The 23,495-nt window shown below is 37.1% G+C and overlaps 1 protein-coding gene across 6 annotated transcripts in view; it reads left to right on the top strand.

The window, feature by feature from the left end:
- Window positions 1–23,495, top strand: part of SGCZ (sarcoglycan zeta) — a 764,963-nt gene that overhangs the window by 367,163 nt on the left and 374,305 nt on the right. Inside the window, exon 1 of one of the 6 annotated variants that reach the window (XM_067530573.1) lies at window positions 20,502–20,591. The exons of the other annotated variants lie outside the window; for them this stretch is intronic. The gene's annotated coding sequence lies outside the window, so the exon portion shown is untranslated. Of the gene's footprint in view, window positions 1–20,501; window positions 20,592–23,495 lie in introns of those variants that run through there. 6 annotated transcript variants of the gene reach the window in all.

Here is a 23,495-nt window from a genome sequence, read left to right as displayed (position 1 = left end):
AATAATGGTGTTTTTATTTGAAAAATTATTTTTGAGATGTTTTTTGAAAGAAAAGGCCATTAATGAAAAATGACTTTCATTGAGAAAAATGTCAACCTGTTATTGAATCAGCTGAATATTAGAGCTGAGCTCTTGAACAAGCTGAATACTTCAGTGAAGAACAGCATCTTCATCATAGTAATGGCTCTTTTCATGCAGAACAGGATCTTGGCAGACCTTGTTGAGGATTGGGGTTGAGCAGTGCATACTAGGTGTTTCTCTTTGGGATAGAGGTAAACTGGACACCTACAGCTCCCTTCAGATCTTGAGAAATAAAAGGGAACTAATTATTCCTCTTCCTGAAAACATGGCAAAAGAGGGAAAAGATATAGGTCACCAGGCTTCCTACAGAAGACTTTTAAAGGTAATGGAATTTGTCAGATGGGAGAGAATAGCTGTCCAAACACGAATGGAAGGAGAATTTTTACAATTATGCAAAACCATAAAGTGGGGCCAAATTTGCAATTGTTTCTGTGAACCTGGCTGAAGTTTCATGTTGATAATTAAACCTAAAAGTAGGTGCATTTCTCCAGTTGGCAACTGTTACAAAAAATTCATGGAATACTGTCAGAGTCACTTTGAGGTTTTGACTTACTCGAGAGAGAGAAAGCTCTAGTGACAGTTTAGAAACAATTCTAATAAGAAGAACTGGTTGTCATTTACCCAGACTTCAGTAGAGTCTCATTGATATTGAAGTACATAAGAATAGATCATTTTTTAAGGTCTTTTTTCCTAGTAACCGCTGAAGGCCCAGAGATTTCGGGTAGGACTAATAGTTTTTTAGCATATCGATCAAATGCAATTTCTGACTTTTTTAGAATAACATATAAATATTAATACTTCAAGATCCCTGTTTTATGTATTTTTATTTTTAGCAATTCTTTAGAATCAAAGAAATGCTCATTTGCCATTTCAGTATTTTTATCAATTTCATAGTTATTAACATATAGTTACTATTATTTACAAATACATCAGTTAATAGCTTTTATTTTTGCCATTTGACATACATTACTGATCACTGGAAAAATACAAAATAATGCTACAGAAATGCTATCTTCTGATACATGCTGATTATGAATCAAATATTAAAGATAAAGGAGCAGTAATAAATTGCATATAACTAAATTCTTCACAGTAGACTATCTGTGATCTGCATCTATGTTCTCCATATCAGTGAATAGTCTCAAAAGGCAAACTGCTTAGCAGAGCTGCCAGGAATTACCTTGCAACAACAGTGAGATATGGAAATGGATGGAGTTCTACTTTGCCATTCTGTGAGATCATTGAATCAAGGTTTATGGAGATGTTTCCAAAGCAGATACCAGAGGCTGAGATACTTTTTAAAATGTTGACCCCACAAGTACAGTTTTTAGTAATGCATATCTGATTTCTTGATGGGCAGTTTCTTTCGTATATGAACTAATTATTAGTGTGAATTCGTTGTTTGACTTTAAAAATATCTGTTCAGCAAATGCTCAGAAGGCTACTGCAACATTAAAACATGTACCAAAATTAAATGGTCCATCACACATGAAACCATACATCCTTATTCTGTATCCAATGTGAAGAAATAAGTAGAAATATTGGCATCAAAGTGCTTGTTTGTTTGTGCACTATTTTGTCATGTTAATTCTTCATATAGCTCAAGTATGCCAACAGCAATCTCTGCAGTGGGAGTTAGTGATGTGGTATTGAATTCTTCACTCATTACCATGCATTTTTTGAGCTCACCCTTAATGATTGGCATATTCTACTGTACGTGTTACATTATGTGCATTTTGACACTAAAAAATAAGAGTTTGTTTGAAACAATTACATAAGACCTTTTTATACAGAACTCCATTATATTCATAATAGCCATGAACAAAAGCCTTAAATCTAAATGTGCTATTAAACTATATTTTTTAAGTTAATAGAACTAACAATAAAATTGCTCAAAATTTATCAGAGACTTAGCAGTTTGGAGATTTAGGCCATGTGTAAGATTCATTTTGTGGGGAAGAAAATAGAGAAGAGAGTGTAGTGGATTGTGGGGCATGTTTCCCTGTTTCACAATTTGTCCTTACATTTCAGACATGCTAATAAAGTGTACAATACTGCACAGCATGCAAGCATAAGATTTAGCTTTTCAATGTGTGGTAACAAGACAATTGTAAACGTGAGGGAGAAAAGGGTTTGAAAACACTCAGCTTGGAATCAGGCAGACCTTATGAACTGGAGTTTGCTGTTGCACAGTGAGAAAACAGAAGGCATGGGTGAAATACTGGCCTTATTGAAATCAGTGATACAACTCTTGTTGGCTTCAGTGGGGCCAGGATTTCATCACGTCTTTACAGCCAGCTCAGTGGAGTTTAAGGTTTCCATAGCGAAAATCGTTCCCAACCCAAAATAGTATGTAATATGCTTGCTTCTGCCATATTGCTCTCTCTGCTTGGCAGAATGCAGACTTAAGTACCATGTTGCTGTAAGTTTTCCATTGTAGCTGCAAAATATCCCTGTGTTCAGGACCTAAATGATACAAAGAAAGAGCTGTTGCTGCTAAGAGTAATGTTAGCTAACATGCAGATTATATTTGGAATCTGGCAGAACAATGAATGTTAAAACTCTGGGATTTAAAAATAAAATTTGCAAAGACCCCTTCTCACACCTACCCTCTCACAATCCACCACGTTCCTGTTATTCTCCTAACAATTACTCTCCCACTTTGTGGAAAAGGCTAAACAAGTTTCAATGGCTTCTTTCAATGATCAAGATAAGACTAAGGGAATGGGGAATAAGTATGGATGAATTTCAAAGGGTCTGATGGTTCAGGCTGAATTCTTATCCAAAATATGACTGAACTACTTATTTTTCTTGAACTAGCACGTTTATATTTAGTACCAGCTGGATTACCATGAAAATGTCATTTCTAGTGGCCATTGAATTTGCTTCCAGCCTGAAACTGGAAAGGAAGAAAATATTATCTGAATACTTCATAATGGTTCTAAAAATAGGGGAGGAAGATTGTTTTTTAATCTGGGCAAGTGTGCCCACATTTGGACTGGCATTCATCATTTACATTATGAATGGACATGCACATTGTCTTCATATAAAACATTCAGAGATATGTTATTCTAATAGACAGGATTTTTTTTTATTTAAAATTATCAAGAGGGTGGTTTATTTTAAACCAGGGGATTCACAATTCCTTGCTGTGTTATGATCAGACTCTTCTAATTTGGCTCAAATCAGTAGCTCAAAGAGTTCTTTGTTTGAATTTCCCTTTCTTACCTCTCATACTCCATTACGTGATAGGCAATGTTAAAGCTGACATTTAACTGACAGCTTCTACAAGACACACAAGATGCTCCTTGGACCAATTTCCTAGTAAATTGCTGGTTTCCTGAACTGGTATTCTTTTTGTTCTTTTTATTGTTGTTATATTTGCAGAAGCATTTCCTAATAAAGGTTCCTGTCAGATTTTCCATTCCATAGTTAGTTTTTGAGGGGTTAATGACTCAGCTGTTATAGTTCACATTGAGCTGGAACTTTGCATTGCAGAGCCCTCTGCCTGCATACCTACACTTTATTCAAAATTTGATTTGAATGAGTTTGGTTGACTTCTTTTTTTGGCCTGCCGAGTCAAAAATGACTGAACTAAGAGAAATGAAAAGTTGGAAATAGACTCCTCCTTTGTTGCTCACCACAATGTAATGAAAATGGTGCTAATCTTTCTAAGATGTACATATGCTTAACTTTACGCACAAGTTTCAGTGAAGTCAACAGCTACTCGCAGTGTATAAAGTTCATCTCTCGTAAATATTTACAGGATCAGGGCCTTAGTTTTTATCTTGTCCCAGATGATGTAAGTATCTGTAAATAGTGAAGGACCTTAATTAGAGTATAAAGGATACACAATAACAGGCTATTTGCCTTAACTTTATTGTAGGAATATATCAAATTGTTGAAGAGGTTAAATTGCAGGTGTTTTTGGGGGGGTGTTTTAGAGGGATTTCTTGTTTTTATATTTTTTGGGGGAAAGAGGGGTTCCCAGGTCTACCTATGCCTTTCCCTTAGGCACAAAACATTGAAATTGCACACAACATTGAGATTCTTCCTCATACTCTTTTTTTCCCTTTCAAATTTGTCTCTTCTATCCTAGAATGTGTAAACAGCCTCATTTATCATCTAGTCTATGAAAGACTGCTCTTAGAAAAAAATTATTGATATAGATAATTTTCTTATTGATTGTTACTTTGAGTCATAGTTTCATTTGTTTTATCTTTTTTTGTCTCTTTACTATTTGGGGTACTTAAATTCTGGGTGTTTGCATAATGAGAACAGATGGCTTGCATCTGGGTGTCAGCTATTGCCCTGATAATATTTTTGTTTGTCTAGCTGATTGTGATGGTTCAGTTTCCATAAATGGATTTGTAGCTTTTAGGAAATTGGATACAAGTTGATACTTGACCTCATCTGTTTACTAATACAAATGATTTCATTGGACATGTTAAGTCATGCCATTTATTTTTTTTATTTTGAAGACATTCAACACTGAAGTTACTTTATACACTACCAAGTATAGGACAATTTGCAATTATTTTCAAGGAGGGTGAACTGAATAACATTGCTAGCAAAAAAGATTACATTTACTTTCAGGCTTTAGCAGATAGTATTTTTCACCTCATACATGATTAAGAGACTTAATGGATTTTTTTTTCATTGCTGAGTCTGGGTGTGATGAACATGTTCCATTTTATTGAAAAATCTTCCTGTTGTTTTTTAAATGCTGCATTTAAAGTCAAAAATGAGGACTCTAATCTGGAATAATTCTCACCTTTCACTTGACAATAGCTATGGTTTTATAGTTAAATATCAAAGCCTAAGTGATCTGCATCTTGCCTGAAAACTTAGTGAAGGGATGCTATATATCCTGTGGTTAGATTGAACCTGTTTTCATTTTATCCCTCAAAGAGGTAAATATTTGTGTTGACACAGAGGGATTTCAGTAAATAATACCTATTAGCATTAATGGGATTTATACACCTACATCTCAAGTCTTAAGGATACCCCAGAAACTGGTTTCCAGTGTCATCCAGAATTAGTTGTATTCTGATAGTCACCTATAGCTTATTTTAGTTCTCTGTATAGTCATATTCTTAATTTTTTTGAAGTTTTTTTTCTTATCATCTATATTTGCTAAATGTTCCTACAATAGCCTATTTATATTTTTCCAAGTATTATCAAATGTAATTACGTGAATAACTCTTTGACTATTGTGGAAGTGTTACCGTAGTGTAGGACCTGATTCAGGAGGGCTCTTTAGTCCAGTTGACTTCTATGGGTCTTAAGCATGTATCTTACAGCCAATCATGTACTGCTCTGAACAGGGATGTTTTCTTGACTTAGAACCGTAGGTAGTTGCCAGATACAGTGGATGTTAATTTAGCACATTTGATTTCTCATAATACGGAAGATAGGTCTGTAGCAACTAATGCAACCTGGACATTTTCTCCCATAATAGAAATCCAAATGTTGTCTCTTTAACAATAAAAAAATTTAAAAGCTGAAGCTGTCCCTTAACATATTCCCATTCCAGTAATATTAAATCCAAATCATCATGGAGCATTCTAATGCTATTCTAACAAAGAAAATGCTTATCTAGGATTTAAAAGTGCATAGATATATTATTTATAGAGCAGTATGGTCATCTAATAGTAATGGCCACTTAAAGTTCTTTTGATAGATTTGCTTATATACACAGTAATTGCCTTAAGCTTTGGAGAGATCTCAATGCTTTTATTCAATTTATTACAGAAACAAAGACATGCAGTCAACATTTGTTTGAGGGAGGAAGAATGAAATATTTCTTTGGTAGGTTGTTGCAAAAAATGCTGGCAGTTTCAAACTGCTAAAAATTTTGAATGGTATAGTAAGTACAGGTGGAAATGAAATAGTTGGTACTGGTGAGGTGCAATTTATTACATGGCTTTGTAATTCATACTACCACCATGTGTGTATATATAGGAATTGACATGAACACTTGTAAAAGGAAGTTGGATTCTTCTTTGGATCCACTTTTATGGCAGGTGTTGGATTCCCTGCAGTCAGATGCTAAATGAGTCCTACTGACTCACTGTGGCAGGTGCAGCTCATTAATATCTTCTAGATGTAAGAGTTGTGGAATAGCCTCTTTGGAAGAATCTTGGTTCTGTGCTGAGCAGGCCATTTGGCTAGAACAGCCAAAATGGAGGAGAATATTTGGGCTGGACTTGAGTTCAGTTAATTTGTTTTAACACGTTAATAAAGACAAACACCGGGCCAGTTAGTGTTAATTCACATTTGATCTGTGTAGGTTGGATCTTCATCAGACACTGCTCTCCAAGGTAGTGCTCAGATGAATGCATTATATATACATAGATTGATAGTTTTACTCATTTTTATCTGTTTTCCAGTAAGTGGTAGTGTTTAGGAGAATAGGGCTGTGTATGAGTGTGATTAGCTGGCTTCCAAGCAGTATGTCCTATGCACATTCTGAACTTCTGTTAAGATCAAAATCAAAATATGAAAAGGCTATCAGCTATGTGAATATGAATTGAAGATGGCTGAACTATTGAAACACCTCTCTTTTCCTGGGAATCCTTTCACTATAATTATCTCAAATGTGTTAAATGAACCCTAATTCAGGTAGGGTGAAATTCACCCCACAGAGGGACACAAGTTTGGCCCTCAAAATAGGGTTTCAGTTGGTCTCCAGTGGAGAATGGGTTTTGAACTGAACTATTGCATGGTGAATTTTGCTCATAATGCATGTCTAAATGGGTAGCTGAACATGCTTTCATCCTAGCTGAAGGTCTCAGTCTGAATTTAGCTCCCTACTTGTCTTTAACTTATAGACACAGGCTTTGTCTATAAATATTATTATGTTTCCCTCTTAACTTTATTCTGTCATTCATCCACTTAGTCTAGTGGATGGCAATGTTTACTACTTATTTGGGAACTACTTATTTGGAACATTATGGATTAATGCACTGTTCCAAGGACCTATAGTGATTTTTATGGAAGTGTTGGTGAGCAATTGTGAAATTTTAAACTTTGGTCTTTTAATACAGACATTTTTAAATGGAGATTAAAAATAAACAAACATTTAATGCAATGAACAGCATATTTCCTCTTGCTGTGTTTTTAGTGGTGCATTATACTGAATTTAGTCTCAAGAATATTTTTTAAGCCACCGTTTTTAAAAAAGGAAAACCTAGTTACTTGGTATTCAGTCGCTTGTCCATTGTAGTGGTCCAATGTAGAAGACTTTTAGTTTTCACCACAGTGCTCAAGAACTATATTTTTTCTTTCTCTTCTCCCTCATACTGAGAACCCATTAATTCCATATAACTCCGGATTCCAAACTTAGTCTACTGCCTTTTTTGCCCCTGCTTAACTTCCCACTATGAAGAGAACCAACATAAAAGGCAAACTTTTGCCTTTTTGTAGTGGGAGCTGCAGCTGTTGGGTGTATATATAGGGTAGGGTGATCAGATAACAACTGTGAAAAATCGGGATGGGGTTGGGAGATAATAGGCGCCTATATAAGACAAAGTCCCAAATATCAGGACTGTCCCTATAAAATCGGGACATCCAGTCACCCTAATATAGGCACAGACATGAATGTATTGTGAAAGGAGGGGACCAAAGTTTTCATAACACAGGGCAGGATTTGACCTAATTTATTCATTTGAAAATGATTTTCCCTTACTGACAACTGAAAGAACATTAATATTCTAATAAACTTAGTCTTGTGTTTTTAGCAATGTGCTCAAATCTCCAATTTGGATAAAGGAGGAAGCTGTAAAAATAATCAGTTATTGAATTTTTGCTTTCAAGAACACCTGGTAGCATCTAAGTGAACACAATACATTACATCTGTCTGAAATATTAGCAGTGTGAAAGTGGTACATAAGTTAAAAACAGTTTGTCATATCTAAGTGATTTGGTTGTCAAATACAATGCAACATCATAATCCAGGCAAGCAAATACTCATGGATGACCTGTCTTGGGAAATATACCAACAGCCCTGTCCAAATTTGAGAATGAATAGAAAAGGCTAATGCAAACAGCAAAAACTACCATCCAGAATTTATGGAAACCCTAAATGATACAAAAAGAGGTTAGTCACTCATATAAAATAGAAATGGAAATTGGAATTCTAAGATCCTTTAAAAGAGAAGTCATGGGGAGAATTCCAGTGGAAAATAGTCCCCCAATTTCTCCTACATATTGGTTATCACTTAAAAAAAATTGAATCCAGACATCTCCAGTCTTTGTTGGGATAGATTAAAAAACTAGAGTTTTAAAAAAAATTCATCCCTTGCTGTTAAAATTTGTATCTCGTGCAACATTTATTCCCAAGGATTCATGCTATTTCATTCCTTAATGCAGAGCAACAGACACTTTTAAATTAAGCTAAATGCAGCACAATGCTGTTTAGATTTTTTTTCCCTCAGAAACTTGTATTCTTAGTAAGGCCTACATCCCATACATATGAGAAAAATTAAGAGAATAATGGAACCTATTTTATTTTATGCCCAATTTTGATAACATTTAGTTAATACTGCATTTTTAAATAAACCTCCTAAATTCAATTTAGCTCAGCAACGTATTTATTTATTACCCTTTATTTTCTCATTGGGAGATAAATTAAACTCAGATGAACACAAGTGACATTCAGTTATGTCAAAAATAGGTTTATTGTGTTTTGTGCTGATTTCAATACCTACATTATTATTATCTATAAATAATGATAAAATTCAGTAAATGTGCTACTTCATGAAGGCCTGAGCCTACAACGTGAGAGCTGAGAGAGAGAGAGAGCATCATAAAAGACCACACTCTGATAGACACTGGCAGCTGGTGTTGAAGTGGTAGGTCTGGGGCTGGCAATTAGATTCCTACTCCCAAAAAATGATTTCTACCAAATAAGATCATTCAACCAATTAATTAACCAGTCAGCTGATTAGTTTAGGGCTCTTTCTCCTCCTCCTCTTCCAATTAATAAATTCTGCTCCTCCTTCCCTCCCCGTAACTCCTCTGCTATAACTCCTAAAACTGCTCCTGAAAATGACCATGTGACCCATCTCTGCAATGTTCCCCTGGGACTCCTGCACCAGCCAGCCACCAGCTGTAAGCCAGGGGAAGGTGGGGGATGAGGAAGAACTTGGTGTGTATTAGGGCTTCCCCCGTACAGCCCTAACTTTCACTGGTTACAGGTCACTTTGAATCAGGGAGCTGAAACTGCTCCATGTGTATCCCTCTTTCCACTCCATCCACCTCAGACAGAACCCTTGGGCCTGATTTTAATTGCTGGGCACCCAAAATTCTAACTGAAGTCTCTGACAGCTGTGGGTGTCCAGTACCTCCTGAAAATCAGGCAAAGGCATCAAAAATTGGGCACCCAGAATTAGAAGGCACTTCTGAAAATGTGGCTATTACTACAAGGGTGTCTGAGAGAATCTTACAAATAATTTAGGAAGAGTTTTAGGGACCTTATGGATGGACAGTCCTATTGTAAGTACAAGATATTAGTAGCTTTTTGTTTTCTAATGATCCGTTTTTGTGCAAAATGTGCATCTTTGACACTGATGGCAGATATGTCGAATAAAATTAGCTGCAGTACTTAAGCAACAATTATAGTAACTGAACATTTTCAGCACAGACCAGATTAGAATGTCCTTAGAAACCGTTTCTTTGTACTGTGGTGTTTTAGATGACAATATACTTTTCATAGTACTTTTGATAGAATTCATATTTGTCAGCTTTTGTTGCACAGTAACCTTGGATCCAGCATATTTCAGAAATGTAGTTCAATTGCAATCTTGTTATACTGTAATAATCTCTAGCAGTGCAGTGCTCCAAAAGCTAATTCTAGCATAGATGTCTGCACCATTCCCTCTGACAGTAAGCAAAGGCAGCAGCCTTTTTTTCTTTTTAAGTTCACAAACCTTTTTGTCAGTCAGTGAAAACATTTTGAAGGCATGGTTCTGTCTCTTTTGTAACAGGCACAGCTTTTCTTCTGTTTGTAGCTGGAACAGATTCCCCCTCCCTAGAAATAAACTACCTTTGTTTCTGTCCAGTATCATTATAGGGAATGAATAGCCATAGATGGCACTATTGATGATACAATAGTTGAAATGTAATGCATTTTTTTGTCGGAGGACAAGATATGGTAGAATGTGGTTGATGTGAGTGTTCTACAGTTGATAGAACTGTGCAGTTGTGTATGTTGTGTTTCTTGTGTTCTTGGAGCTTCTTCTCCCCTATCCCTTCTCTTTATGGTGAGGATTTTACAGGTTGAGATCAATAGTGCAGTCAGATCATTTGATCAGTCACTTTATTGCATTATCCAGTATATCTTGCTGGAGCTCACAGCTTGACTAGCTAATTGAAATTGGCTATCAATTTATGTAGCACTCAAGAGTAGTGCACTGTCTATAGCGTCAGCTGAATCTGCATGCATATAATATTCAATATCTTCTTGTAGCATTGATTTTGACATAATGGCTTTTTGGAAATGGGTTATTTTGAATCAGGAGACATAAATTATTTGCTTTGTTTTGTTAAGATAATGAACCTAATAAAACAGAAAATTGGAATCCTCTTATTCCAAGTCTAGATAGCTGTGACAGTGCACTTATGTTTAGGTCTTGGCAATTCTTTCACTCTTCAGTTGGAAAGAAGGCTCTGCCACCAACAGCATTACTGGCATTAATCATTTATAATTAAAGCATCAAATAACTTCTTATAGATTTTAATATATGTTTTCACCATTATATGTACAAAGCTCAAGCCTGAAACTTTGACTAACAAACAAAACTTGGTCTAAAATCTTTCTTGAAGAGGAATTTGCAGGCATGGAAAAAGCTTACTCATATATTCTGAGAAAATAAAATGCTTACATGACAAAATGTCATCTTCATAGAACTAGTCCTCATCTCAGAAGTCACCCCAAAAAAGTCACAATGTAGTTGCTGATCTAGAGCTGTAAACTGCCCATTAGAAATTGAAATAAGGTTATGCAATGCATTTTCTTCAAGATGACAAATTCTGCCCTAAATTGTACACACCCAGCTTCCTTTGAAACCATGTGTAACTCCCATGGGTCTCATGAGATTGTATCTACAGCAGCTTGGTTATTATAGCAGGAATCACCACTTCTTTTCCAACTTCAAAGCATGAGGGGGGAGGGTGAAGCATAGAATTTATAAACCAACACACTTTGCCTCTATATCACAGAAGAGCAGTATTTCTGTGATGTTTTCTGACACGGAAGCACTAGAACTTGATTTTGAATTCATACTATTTCTGCAAAATACACATGGCCATATAAAGTAAATAATCATAGAAGCATAGAACCACTGAGTTAGAAGGGACTGTAAGAGTCATCTAGTCTAACTTCCTGCCAAGATACAGGATCTGTTGTTCCTTACACCATCCAAAAGGAGATGAAAACTCTTTGAAAACTGCCAGTGAAGGAGCTTCCACAATTTTCCTAGGCAGTCTGTTCCATTGTCCTACTGTTCTTACAGTTAGGAAGTTTTTCCTGAGATTTATTCTAAATCTGATATGTTGTTGTTTGAACCCATTGCCTCTTGTCCTGCCCTTTCTGACAAGAGAAAACAATTTTTCTCCATTTTTATGGCCTCCTTTCAAGTATTTGAAGACAGCTAACATGTCTCCCCTTAATCTCGTCTCCAAAGTAAACATACCCAGTTCCTTCAGCCTTTGCTCATATAGATTGCATTCCATCCCTTTAATCACTTTTGTCACTCACGTCTGGAATGAGCCTAAAGAAGCCTCTGATGGTAAACACCTGCTTTCAAGAGATGTGAAGAACAGCGCTGTGTAAGCACAACAGAAGTTGGTCCAATAAGATGTCTCCTCACCCACACTTTCTCTCTACTTTAAATTCAACATTTTTAGAACCTTTTGTTGATTTCTTGCTACATCTTTCTCTTTTGTATGTCAGTTACACCAGCTAAACTTCTTCAGGAGTGATGTGAAAATTACATGTCACTAAATAGATGCAAGGCTAAGGGAGGCTGGGTGTAAGTACTCTAAGGACTTGTCTAAATGAACAATTTATGCATAGCAGGGTATTGCGAGCTAGATTTGCATTCTTGCTTGTGGCAAACTAAGTGTCCGTATGGACCCTGCTGACTGCGCGCTAAAACTTATGTATAGTACTTTGAAAGAGGAGTACATTAGAGTGTACTTGGGAACTTTTACAGCAGAATCTGCACAGACACAAAGGCCTGGTCTACACTGCCGGCAAAATTCGGTGGCAGGGTAGCTTGCTACGCAGAGCAGCTTGCGTAACTCCTGTCGACTCTGTAACTTCTGTTTAGCACACTGTCTCCACTGCGCTGCACCAACAGGAAATGCCCTTCCATCGACACAGTGCTATGCTTTTTGTAGAGATGGTTTTATTAGCTTGACTTCTGGATCGATTGAGCGTATGTTCACTGCCGCTCAATCAAACGGGAAAAATCGATCTGATGGTGGTGAATTTGCTGTCGTCAGTGTAGATATAGCCTTAGTATGCTTAGTTCAAGGTTCATTTACATCTCAGCTTTCTGTGAACTAAGTATTTGTATAGACAAGCTCTAAGATGGTGTAAAGTAAATATGGAAGAGGCCAGAAGAAGGTGAGCAAGACTTTTGCATTTACTGGGTGAAATTCTTCCCTGTGAAGAAGACTTGCAAAAGGCATGTGTACTAAAGTGCCTTTCATGATAGGAAAGGGTCACATTTTTTGCAGTTCCATGCTCTGGATAGCCTAAGGCTGCTGAAAATTTAATATCTGATTTGGTAAAACAAAATTCTACTTCATAAATAAGAGAATCAAGATACAGTTACCATGGGAACCAGGAAAGACCATGACAATTCCTGACTTTTCTATTCTTAAAACAATTTTATGCTTAGTTCAAATGAGTTACACCAACATAAAACTAACATGAGGGTGGAGAATCAATTCTCTTTGACTTCTGTATGTTTAAATCCTTATATATAATGTTCTGTTAACATATTCGTTTAATAGATTTTTAATTATTTTAGCAGCCAGAATATCATTACAATTTTACTGACAATTATTTATAGTAATACAAATATCAGGGGTATTATTTTAAAACAATATCAATAAATCTATTGCTGGAGATAATAAATTTCATTTTAGTTTCCTTAGATCCTTTAAATTCCCTACCTGTGTTCCAAGGCTCTTAATTTCTAAAGGATTGATAATACTCTGTTTTCTCAGGTTTTACCTTAAGCTAAAATGAAAGGAAATAAATTCCTATCCAATCATAGAATACTGAAGATATTTTGCAACTGCAGTTCACACACAACACTAAGTTTTAGAGATGTAAAAATGATCAGTGCAGTTATTAGCATTCTGACACAGGCTAGGCTTTGTGTTTTAAGAAAATTATGTGTTTCAAAACACCCTTGTAGATGCATAATATTTACCTACTGCAATTAGCTGGCCCAGATGTGCCAACACTTCAGTACATTTTCCTAGAACAATTCTATGCAGAAGCCAAGGCTCTGGAGAATGTGTGTGGTGGGGGTTGTTGTGCAGGCGTTCTGGGTGGCAGGAGAGTGTGTTGCTGGGTTCGAGGGACAGGCTGGGTGGTTTGGAAGGAAAACTGTGGCCTTTAGCCACAGCCATGGGCAAGCCACACCATCCAGAAATGGCTAGGGGAAGGATTATGCTACTTGGTGAACAGAGGAACTGTGCAAGCTGTACCATCCTATGGCTCCAGCCATCTCTACCAAGCAATCTGTATAGTGAGGTCATGGCCTTGCTTCATTCCCCCCACCCCTTTGGGGACCTGGGCATTCCCCAGGGGTAAAAAACAATGAGCAGCACTATGCGTCTTTGAGCTAGGGACCCATAAAATGGAAATGGAGAAGACTACTTGCACTCACTTGTCTATTTATATTGAGTACCAGGGATAATGTGGCTCTTAGACTGATTTATGAAGATTAAAAGCGCTTTCTCAATTCATTTTTTTTCTGAATTCCATCCAACTTTGCTACATCTTTCTAGTAATGAGGTGCCAAATATGCAGTATTCCAGGGGCTGTCTCCCCAGAACTGTATAGAAAGGGAATTTTGCTTTTCTTCTCTGTGATGTGGATATCTTTGAATATGCTGTTTACTTTTTTTTATTGTCACGTTCCCTTGCACACTCCTGCCTGGCTTTCAGTGACTCATGCTTTCCATGAACACCCTTACCTCTCTTTCAGTGTTACTCCTTGCACAGCTTCTCCTCCCAGTGAAAAGCTGTTTTTGTTTTGTTTTGTTTTGTTTTTTCATTTGCTTGCAGATGGATTTGCTGGTATTTTACAAAATCAAATTTTTGTTTTTAAAGTTTATTTGTAGCCTTAAAGTCCCTTTGTATATTTTTTCCTCACTTGTATTTATGTAATTCATTAATGTGCAGTATAACCCTTCTCTCTGCTTTTTGATGAAAATCTGAACTAAAATCATACTCAGCATTTTTGCATCCCATCAGATATGTCTTCCACCAACTCAGTATAATGTTGCTTTTTACTATCTTTCAATCATCTTTACATCCATGTGTCAGTGTTCCTAGCCAATCTAATATGAATCAGTTTTGCAATACAATTAAGGCACAATATGACATGCTTATATCGATGCTGCTTATTGCTCATTTTTCCATTTGTTCACTTCATATTTGGTCTATTATCTTACTATGGGTTGAAATTACACTCAAAAACAGCTGAGAGAATGATTTATGTTGAATTATTTAAATTTGACTTCTTATTCTGTTCACAAATCGTCTAAGAAAACATCTTGATTTTGTTGGCAGACAAATCTCAAAGAAAAAAGATTACATTGAAGAATTATTGTTAATAATTTACCTAATTATACTCCTCATTTCTTAATCAGCGGATCAATAAATTTAGTATTTAATTCATTTAACACCCTTGGATGCATATTATCCAGACTTGATTTATAGTTCTCATTTTTTAAGCATTCTCTTACAGGTCTTCTCAGTAAGTATTATTACATGGTCTTTAAAGGTTATAATTTGGAGAATTTAGCTAGTAAGACACCAGGCTTGAGTACATTACCCATTTGAATGTATATAGTTATATAAGATATCTGTACAGTAGATCTATAGGTATAAATATGTCATGGCATGGATTTTCTATCTAGGTATTTATACCATGCAGTTTTTTAAAAAGTGTGTACTATTTCACTGCTTATTCACATTGCTTTTTTTGTTGCCTCCTACAACCTCTTTCTCTGCATTTGTAAGTTGTGTACATGTCTGATAAGTCTTTTGGACAGAGGTTATCTTGTTTTTTAATTAATCTACAGAGCTCTACTAGCACACTGATGATATTATAAAATTCAACACATTACAGATACCCTGACACTCAGTTTAGGAAAGCAATAGAAGTTACATTGAAAGTGAGCTTGCACTGCATTTTGAACTTCAATGTGTTTAGAGTAATTCATTCTATTCTATATAGTCTTATACCACACGCATCACTATTGTATCTGAGAGCCTTCCAGTAGTGCATTAAGCAAGGTGACTAACATCTGTCACATGTTCATTCTTTCGTCCTCTCCCCCAGGAAAAGAAAAGTGTGTAGTGTAGTGTTCTGGATTTTTTTTAATGTATATGAGTAAATAGAAAATCTCGTGTGTGTACATAAAAAGCTATATATTTATGTTAGAGATGGCAAGATCAGAGAAATGCACATGCACTCAGAGCAGATGGTGTTGAGGCTTGTGATGGTCCTTAGATCCTGTGGGAGTTTTTTCCACAGTCTTGGGCCAGTGCCTGAGAAAGCTCTGTCTCTTTCACAGATGAGTTTTACCCTTATTGAAGAAAGTTCATTGCGTCCAAGGAGCAGAACTGTCACCCTCAGTCTTCATTTAAGTGTTTTAGCTGATCTTTTAGATACCCTAGACCCAGGTCACTGAGCACCTTGAAGAGAAGGACTCTGAGCTTGAATTTGATTTGATGTTCAGTGGGAAGCCAGTGTAATGTGTGGTGTGCAGGTTTGATGTGTTCACAGTGACCACTGCTGCTAAGGAGACTTTCTTCAGCGTTCTATACCAGTAGGAGTTTTCCTAAGTGCTAAAGTCTTCATGCCCATGTGTACTACATTGCTATAGTCCAGCGAAGAGGTGATACTTTTGGACCTTGATTAAATCTCCCCCTTTCCTCCCCTGCCCCTCCATTTAAATACAGTTGTGCAGAAAATTCATAATCAGAAAAAGCATGGGATTTCTAGAAATGTGATATACAAGAATTCTTTAAATATTTAGAAACTGACATCATACAGTGATTTTTATTGTAAGAAAGAGGAATTGATGCTTCTGAACATTTAAAATCAGAAGTCTTTGGTTTAATAAATTATGTTTATTTCATTAAAGATTGAAGTCAGTGAAAGTCATAAACTGTAGTACAACCATGTTCTGCTGAACAGAAATATGTATTAAAATGTTTATCAGTTTAGGTAAAATGTCAGGTTCTCATAAATTATACAATGGAAGACTGGTTCTTCCATATTAAATTATTTTTCCCGGAAGGTAATTTGGAGAGTATATACAATTGAGGATCATTATTTCTTCTAAAAGAGTGTCATAAATGGGTATATCTCAGGGAAGTAATATAGGATATTAAACTGACACGTTTTCTATACTGCAGGGTGTAGTTTACCCATAGAGTGTTATGAATTTTAGATGAGATAACGAAAGAGTTTTGGTTTAAAGATTCAAAATCCAGACAAATCTAGCTAACAGACATTTTCTTCTTCCATGTTCAACATTGCAAACTTATCAGACAAGGTCAGTTCAGTTGTTTGCTCACATACTGTATCTCAGATTTTCATCAAAGTTAAATAAGAAGTTGGTGTCCTCTTAGCATAGTAATAGCTCAGGAAAATGGTCAGTTTCAGTGACGGTAGCTGCAAACTTTAAAAATGAGCCAAATTATAGAAGTGATAGACTTGGTCAACTAAGTTAAGTCTTGGGTGAAATCTTGGCCCTACTGAGATTACTGGGGGTTCTGCCATTGACTTTAATGTAGCCAAGATTTGAGCCTTTTAATTTATTTTATTTTATTTAAATTTTGGAAGGTAGGGTGGAAAACCTATGGGCAAAATTTACCTCTGCTGAGGCACAGAAATTCCATGAATTCCCTAGGCTATGTAGCAATGAGAGTTATTCCTTAGCATGAAGTGCATGTAGCTAGTGGGCACATTTGAACTTTACAGCTCCAGGCCCAGGCTAGAGACTAAGAGCCTCTTTTCTCCCAGCTTGATCACAAAAGGAATAGGATGCATCTCGCTTTTTCAATATCTTCTAGATATAAAAGAGAAGATTTCCTTCCTTCACTAATCACAGACTTTAGGGCACCTCTCTCTATCAAGCAATGTTGGCCTTGCTTCCACTTCCTTTCAGCATGGAGTGCACAATATACACACATTGAGGCTCATTTAAGCTTCTACTTTAGCTGAAGAATAGCTAGACAAGGTAGAACCTGCACCTGTGTTAGATTGTTAGGGGACTGAGTGAGTCACCTATACCAAGAACTTGATTCCCACACACATTGGTTGACTTGAGGAGGCCATAGATAGTAAAGAACAGCTGTAAAATGACCAATGGGGCCTTTCTAACATTCTGGCAGGAAAGAGGATGGATTTTCTGTGGCTTTCTACCTTCAGACTCAACTTTCAAAATATAGACTCTGCTGCTCCTCTTGCCTTGTTTAAAAACAAAGAAGCAGAGTTAGTATTGCCAAACAATTCTGTTGAGCTCCCTATGAGAAGGTCTCTGGTAATCATCAGCTCTTATCAAGGGAAGGCTTTGAGACCTCCATAGGACCTCTCTGTTTCTCTCTCTCTCTTGCACAGTAAGAGTCTTGTTTATTGACATGTCCTTTTTGGAGACTCTATGCAATAGGCAATTTCTCACTAAGAAGTGGTGGGTTCTCATTTTTTACATGCGTCTGTTTGGCAAGTTTGTTACCAGTTGTTATTTTCTTTCCTATTTAAGGACTTAGGAGGGTGTTTAAAGGCTTTCCAATTAGTCAAGACTAAAAATGCTGTTCTGGGAACATATTGATCCAAGAAGCCCACATTTGGCATGGTCATTACCTTGCCTACTCTTTCAGTTCTGAGGGAGGAGAAACAAAAAGGTAAAATATTCCTGGTATCCACTCAGAGGAACCTGAAGAGGTTGACTGGAAGAGCATTTCCAGAGTACAATTTGGAATTTGGTGCAAATAAGAGAAATAAACAAAAGATATATGAAACTAACAGTCTGAAGACAAAAGGGGACCATAAAGGAAGGGGAAAAAATCCATTAGGGACTTGTTAATACAGAGTTAAATGAAAAGAGATGAGTAAAAGTTTTAATGTGCCTAAGAGACTTAGCATCCTCAAAGCCAACATCACTTTTGAAAATGGAATGTAGGCTATTAAAAGTCATTGGTTCAAGTCTTAGGCTCATTGAAAGTCACTTTTGAAAATCAGCCTTAGGTTTCCAAATCAATGTAGGTGCTTTTGAAGATTTTAACTCTTGCATTTATTTTTTAAGAGGGTAAAAGAGGTTAACAAAAGGATGAAATGTTTAAAGAAATAGAAATATAGAAACACCTAAGATTCAAGGAGTATTATGCACAGGTTAGAACAGTCAGAAAGACTGTTACTACGATAAGATTTACATAACACAAATAAGAGGACACCATTATAGTCTTTTGGCAACACATATGCAAAGCCACAGTGAAAATTTGTCCAGAGGGCAATTCTCAAACTTAAGATTTTTATAAATATCAGTTTATGTTCAGCACAATGCTAAGATCAGTGTGTAATTTGGATTATCCAAACTTTATTTATGTGACTGCTACAAAGGCAAGAGTGAAATGCACAATGAGACATTACAGTATTAAAAATTCCATAGTCTGTATAAAAATGAATATTTCATTACTGGAAGCCACATTTGTGAATTATGAAAATCTACAAATCACAGAAAAGAATTGCATCCATCAAGGCAAGGAGAAAGAGGGAGCTTCATGCTAGGAAGGAAAAGAACAGATTAAAGAATCATACCCATGTATCATGTAAAATTAAAAAATGCAAATTTTGAATGATGGAGCTGTAATTCCACTGTGGAGTCCTGGTGGTTACACAAACAACTCAAGCTGTTCTCTCTGGGTTTATGGTGTCACCTGAACCCACTCAATAGATGTATAGCCTCCTAATTCACAATTTTACATTCAGTATTTATTTTCTGTTCATAATTTTTTATCTAGTTATAGCCTGCATGGAAAAAAATAGTATTTTCAGAGTACTTTAAATATACTATATGTACTTAAAACTTTAGTACAACTAAAGTAGTGCAAACCAGAATGTTAGCATTTTTCCTACCGCAATATGTGCCTTATTGGTGAGGTTGTTTTTTTAATATTACATAGCTCTCAGATCAGATCAGGGCCCCCTTGTGAGAAGTGCTATAAAAAGATGAGACAGAATGGAAGAAGCCAGGAGCAAAGGTTGAAATGCAGCATTTTTTAATTCCTGGTATGTGACCAGATTTTCCTGTGATAAGAAACTATGACCTTTTGCGCTCCTATACTACAAAACACTCAATCAAAACCCCACTGACTTCAGTACTAAAGTGTTGTCACATGCATCACACCTTCCAGGATCAGGACCTTCATTTACATCATTGTATTATTAAAACATATCACTTTCATAAGGTAGGCTATTATAACCTCAATTTGGGCGGTTCTGAAATGTTTCCCAGCTTTGATCATCTCCTGCAGAAAAATATCTTAGCCATGCTATATCTTAGCTAGTCACTGACACAAACAGAGATCAGGCTGTCACGTTTAAAGGCTTAATTCTGAATGCCTCTTGCAAGGTGTTGCATCCTTGACACCTATTAGCATCACAGGAGGTACTTAGCAACATACAAAGTCATCTTGAATTGGAACATAAATACTTTGTCATTCCCTCCTCATACTACAGTCCAGTAGCTCAATCTGTTTAAAAAGAGAAGGCCTGGAGATCAAACTAGATGATCCCAGTGGTCCCTTCTGGCCTCTGAATCTATACTAGACAACTATAAGTTTTTAATTTGATGAAAGTGTACCTGGGAGGTACAGAATGTGAATTGGCATTGGAGACTAAGAGGGAGGTGTCACTGCATGTTTCTTTAACCCTATTGCATCTCAGCTTCTCTGTATAATGGTAGACAAATATATATTTATAGTGAACGTAGCAGGGTGCTACCAGCAAGGCTAGGCTAGCCCCTGCTCCTGAGCCCTAATTAAGGGTAGATGGGAACCAGCTGAGCAAGTGGGCCTGGGAGGAAGAAATTAGGAACAGCTGTAGAACTTGGGAGGGCTATAAAAGCTCCCAAGAAGATGATGCTGGAAGGAAGGGAGGGACAAGTTGCCAGAGAAGGAGAAGCTACAGCAAGGGAAGGCTGAACACCATTTGATTAGAGGCTGAATCTTTAAGACCCCTGCAACTGGTAAGAACTGGCTATATAGAAGGTGGTACGCAACCCATTGTAAATAAAGTGCACTGGTGGAGCAAGAAACCATCATCCAGAAATGGTTTGTGGGTGCTGAGGGCCTGGGCAGCAAGGGGGCCAGGTGCAAACTGTTACAGTGAAATCTACTCAGGATAAAGTGACTCCCTCTATTAAAAAAAAGTCAATATTTGTCAATCGTTATATTGTGGTATGTGAGATGCCATTTTTATTTCATATTGTAAGCACAGTGGAAAACTAGTATCTCAGAGAGCAGAGTGTGGCATATGTTGACTTTTTAGTGGCTGGATAAGCTCAGGATTTCTGCTGTGATATCTGGCTAGCAAGTATTTGCACGTATTGGTTCAGATTTATTTTGTCTGACAAGGGACCGTAATTAAGAAAAGGAGAGTGTTCTTTTTAAAGATGAGGACCTGATAATCAGCTGGTGTAAATTTCCCTTGAAGTTGTTGGAGCCACACCAGTTTATACCAGTTGAGGATGTGTCCTGAAAGAGACTATCATTTGGGGCCTTCATTTAGAAATCTGATTACACTAGTAACTTAGTTCAGAAGTGCATGTTGTACTCAAGAAGCAGCAATTTTGCATCACTTTATTATGCAGCATGCATGTTATATAACAAATAAAGTAATATTATCATCACTCAATCTAATTCTTAGTACAGGAATTGAAAGTGATTTATTTATACCTCTCTCCCTTAAAAAAAAATCAAAGCAGCTAGGGACAGTGATCTTTCTATTCACACTGCTACCATTAATCACTACATGCCAAATTTTTTCGTGATGTAGCTCCACTGGATTCAGTGAGCTTACACTAGGGCTAAGTTGGGCCCTTATTTGTAAAATCTTTGAATTACTCAACCACTGCTGCATTTACATAAAATGAAGGAATTGTTTCATCTGTATTACAGAGTACCTGATCTGTCTTGTCACCTTTCATATCAAAGTCTCCTACTTTGTAGTAGCCAGCTACTCTGAGGTAGGAAAGCTGTGACAAACTGTTGAAACCCATAAAAAGTGTGATCTGCGTGTTCGTCTGTAAAAAATGTTGAAATATCAGGTACAATATCCTGCGCTTCAGATGATTATTACTGTGGTAGGGTCCAAAGATCTCTCTCAGGATTGGGACCTCAGGATGCTATAATTCCTGCAGAAACACAATTCTTGCCCCACAGAGTTAATGTCTAATATGAAACAAAATGCAGCTGGTGAGTGTGGCAAGATAGAAAATTTCTTCTCCCTTGACTTCTTCTATTCTCTCACTTTGCCAGGAGAGAAAAATGAAAGTACCAAAAGTAGGGTCAGAGAATTACATAGAGTAACTATTGCACAGCTTGGAAGACCCTGAATGTTTTCTTTATTTTAATGAATAAAATAAGCAATCCCTGCTTGCCAAACGTTTCCAGACAAAGAGCTAGACTGTGGCTTAGAATCAAAGCCTGTATTGGAAGTGGCTGCTGACTTCTAGTGAATCAGCAGGGAGTTGGGGGAAGGACACACACCCTTGCAGGAAAGCCTAATTTCACTGATGGTCCTGGTCCTACACAGTGATTGTACAACCATGTACACTCGCTGTGCAAGGAAAGGGAAAAGATCTTTGTTTTTCTCTCTCATTCACTTCCCTGCACAGCTGTGCGGGGCCAGCTAAAATCAGACCAACTACATATAGACAACAAAAAGATATGTTTGTGGAATTTTGTACTGAGTTACAGTGATGGGCCTATGTGTCAAGTTGAGATCTGTTAAAATAACAAGAACCAATTCTAGCAGCACCATACAGACCCCACTACACTCACCACACACTAATGCATCATTTCTCAGATGCATATGGGAATAAATCACCTATAAACATTTCAAGCAAGAATCAACTGAATGCTAGTTTCCCTAACGCACCTCCATTCACTTTCATATCTGCCAATCCACTAATTCTATTGAATCACATTCAGTTGCCTTCTGATACACAGATACACAGGTGTGGACAAGTGGAAGATTGTAATATATTAGCAACTACATATTTATAAATAAAAACTTTGTGTGCCTTGGTATTTGTTCTTCTATTCTCACTTTAAATGCTCCTTTTTTCTACACCATTTTTCCCTCCTATTGGTTCTTAGTTTTTACCCTTCTCGGTCTTAATCTCTCCTTCTCATGCCCAGTCCTCCAGTGTCCTCAGTCTCCTTCAAATATTCCCCAAATGTCATGCATATGTAATCCAGGCTTACTCAGTGTAGCTGGAACTGTTTTGATTTTGCTTCAGCCTTTGAATTAACAGAGGTGGGTATTTTAGTTTTTACTTTTAAACCCAGAGGTCCTTTGCTCAGTCACATGGCCAACAAGCCAAGGGGTGGCATGGGAGCATTACACATATACCAGCTCAAGGGAAACAGCATGCATAAGCTTACTTAGCTCATACACCAGCTTCCATTGGCCATTCTGTTCCTGTTGAACTGAAGGAAGGGGTCTTTGGAGTCCACCCCCACCTTGCCCCATGCCCCCTCCCACCCTGGAGTGAATGACTGCACAATCTCTCTCACTGTGCTCTAAGGTTTCAGACTTGACATCAGGCAGTCCTTTATTCTGTACACAAGAAAAAAAATGTCAGAGCATGGCTTTCTTCCCTAGTCCTGTCCCTTATTGCTTGGTTCTCTTCTCTCTCACCCTTTCCTCCTGCAGTCCCTTTGGGCTCTCCCATTTTGTTTCTTTTCCAAGTCATTTCACTCCTTTCCTGATGTCCCCTGTCCCCAACCCAGTGACTTCTCACTGGTCTTACCTCCATCCAGATCTCACTTACCCCCAACTCTAAATTGGGCGTTTATAAATTCTTCCCCTGGAGGAGGCTGCCATTCTTAATTCTGCTTTCCCTCTGCTGTCCTGTTCTAGAACT

This window comes from Emydura macquarii, unplaced genomic scaffold (assembly GCF_026122565.2).
Source record: "Emydura macquarii macquarii isolate MOO-44397 ecotype Brisbane River unplaced genomic scaffold, CSIRO-AGI_Emac_v2 contig_3108, whole genome shotgun sequence".
Classification (NCBI taxonomy): domain Eukaryota; kingdom Metazoa; phylum Chordata; order Testudines; family Chelidae; genus Emydura; species Emydura macquarii.
The sequence above is the reverse complement of the archived record's forward strand: the minus strand, read 5'-3'. Positions and strand labels throughout refer to the sequence as shown.